Source organism: Chiloscyllium punctatum, chromosome 17 (assembly GCF_047496795.1).
Source record: "Chiloscyllium punctatum isolate Juve2018m chromosome 17, sChiPun1.3, whole genome shotgun sequence".
Lineage (NCBI taxonomy): Eukaryota > Metazoa > Chordata > Chondrichthyes > Orectolobiformes > Hemiscylliidae > Chiloscyllium > Chiloscyllium punctatum.
In genome coordinates, this window is record NC_092755.1 from 8,405,500 (window position 1) to 8,408,296 (window position 2,797).

The window sequence follows — 2,797 nt, forward strand, 5'->3', positions numbered from 1 at the left end:
GTCCCAAGTATTTCACTTCTCGCTCCACATATTGCAATTTGTTTTTACATACCTGCGGTCCCTGCTGACCGAGGAAATTCAATTATTTTTCGTGGCTTCTACTACTCTTTCTCTTCTTTTTCCTGTTACTAAGAGGTCGTCTACATACCGCAACAGGGTTTGGGGCTGCTAAATTTCTCCAATATTTGTTCTAACATCTGTCCAAATAAATTCGGGGTTTGCGTAAACCCCTGGGGGACCACGGTCTACCGGTATTGCTGTTTCCGTCCTTTTTTGGGATCTTCCCATTCAAAGGCAAAAAAATTCCTACTTTCCTCGCAAAAGGCATCCTTTAAAGTGTGGTCATGAGGGATCATACTTAATTACGTACAATTCAATATTCTCAAGTCCTGCACCAATCGATAACTTCGATCGGATTTCCGCACTGGTAGAATTAGGATATTATAAGGAGACATACTTAGCTCCAACAGTCCATCTCTAGCTCCTCAATTACTGGCTGCAGTCCTCGTTTACCTTCTATGGAAATGGGATATTGTCGCTCATCAACAACATCCCCTTTCCTTTTTAAACTTATTTCTATGGGACGGATCTGTATTTTTCCACGATTTCCTTCTCTAGCCCATATAATAGAGTCTGCCTCTCTCTCCATATCTTCTGTCAACATTACCATTTTTACAACTAATTCTTTTTCCTGAATGCCAATCTCCGGTCCTAAGAGGGTAATTAAATCTCTCCCTAATTAGTTACTTCCTATATCAGGGATATTCATCAGTTTCCCTGTAACTGTATCCTTAGGTCCTTCGATCATCATAGGTTCAAATACTGGAACAGTAAATCCTTCCCCTTTAACCCCGGAAAGAGTAATCGACTGTGTTAACATTCCCACTTTCTTTGGTTTAAAATTCAGCGACGACCATGCTGCCCCCGTATCTACCAGGAAGACTACCTCTTCCCTATAGGGTCCCATCTTCAAGTTTATCAAGGGTTCCTGGTGGCTCCCCTCGGGCAGGAATCGCTGATGCAGTGATTGTGAGCGCTGGCAATATAGGCATTTGCTTTCGCGCGATGGCATGCGTTGGTCGATTAGTTCAGCTGGTTAGAGCGTGGTGCTAATAACGCCAAGGTCGTGGGTTCAATCCCCACACTGACCATGTAAAATGCTTCTGCGCTGGTTAGAGCTGAGCTGAACGACTGGCGCGGCGAAAGCAAATGCCTATATTGCCGGTGCTCACAACCACAGCGGCTGTGCAGTTTTTGCTTCTAATCGATCGCACGATAGTCTGAAGTATTTCCTTTCGTTGCAAAGCTTTCCAACAAAAAAAAGTATTTACTTTTCCGAACGCACATACTCAAGTTAACCATTTGCTCTGATACCTAAAATTAAGCACAATGTCCGGACGGATGCAATTTCAATCGCAACGCCACCAGCTCAGCTGCAGCTTGTCACGTTGACAAATATCGTCTGGAGAAACGTACCTTCAACGATCGCTCACTGTTCTTCTGGATACTCACAGACCTTTGGAGTCACGGTTATGTGCTGCTTATAAACTGTGACGAACCTTATGCCAAATGCATTTGAATTGTAATCTATCAGTGGGGTTCTTTCTGCTCCCGAATGACGCAGTTGCTTTGGGGTCAGCAACAGCTCAGAAGTCAATTGCACGTTTTGCTCAATGACTCATACTGCTTATGCAAGCTTTGTTTGACAGCATATTTAGCAAATTATCAGGCCTTCCTGCAGCGTTTGTCAGCGACAGGTCAGCTGCTAAAACGATTGCTTCAGACAGCATGCTACACCCTACATTTGAAAATGGAAAAGGTGCAAACGTTTACAGGCTGAACACTCACTCACTATTTCGCCTGGCACGTCAGAGAATGGGAGCTGATCTTATGGAGGTTTTTCAATCATGAGGGGAATGAATCGGGTAAATAGACAAGTTCCTTTCGCTCAGGTGGGGCAGTTCAGAACTAGAGGGTATAAATCTGTTGTGGGAGGGTGAGAATTCGAAAGGCAGTGAGGGGCAACGGCTGCACGCAGAGGGTGGTGCGTTTCTGGAATAAATTGCCAGACGAGGTGGTGATGGATGGTATAATTCCAACACTGTTAAGGAATCTGGACGTGTACTTGAATAGGAAGGGTTTAGAGAGAAATGGGTCAAGTGCATGCAATCGCGGCTGGATCAGTTGAGGATATCTGTTCGGAATGGGCGAGTGCGACCGAAGACTGTGCTTTCAGTGCTGTCCATATCTAATGGCTCTATGATAGTGCGGGTGAAATGATAAAAAAGATAAATAAAAAAAATGAAGTAAAATTGTCTGAAGTTGTTGAATTCAAACAACTTCAGGTAATTTTATTTCAATTATTTTATCTATCTTTTTTAGTTGTGTTTTTTTTTCACTGTTCTGTACCTCTTATTTCTTGACTGTCTCTCTTTCTCTCGCTCCCCACTCTCTCAATACCTTTTTCCTCTCCTCTTCCCGCTTTGCTACCCTTCTCCCCTGTTTTCCATTTTGTCTCTGCTTCACCCATCCCTCACATATTTTGTCACACAGCGCTGGCTTCAGCCTGGGTCATTCACGTCTCTTAATCTCCCTTTAATCTCTCCATGCACTGTCATTATCACTTTTGCACTTGGAGCCTTGACTCACCTTCTCTCAGCTTGGTATAAATAGCTCCATAATACTCCCCCTTTGTTTTTATCTTTATCTTTAATCAGTTCGACTCGAAAAGTCAGCTCTTTTCTCTCCTTGCAGATGGTGCCAGACCTGCTGAGATTTTCCAGCATTTTCTCTTTTG

General features: G+C 43.5%; 1 non-coding gene across 1 annotated transcript; it reads left to right on the top strand.

Moving 5' to 3' along the window:
• Window positions 1-1,077: 1,077 nt before the first annotated feature.
• On the top strand, window positions 1,078-1,151 carry trnai-aau (transfer RNA isoleucine (anticodon AAU)). Its single transcript has one exon. It is a non-coding gene; the product is annotated as a tRNA-Ile (tRNA).
• The last annotated feature ends 1,646 nt before the right edge of the window (window positions 1,152-2,797 follow it).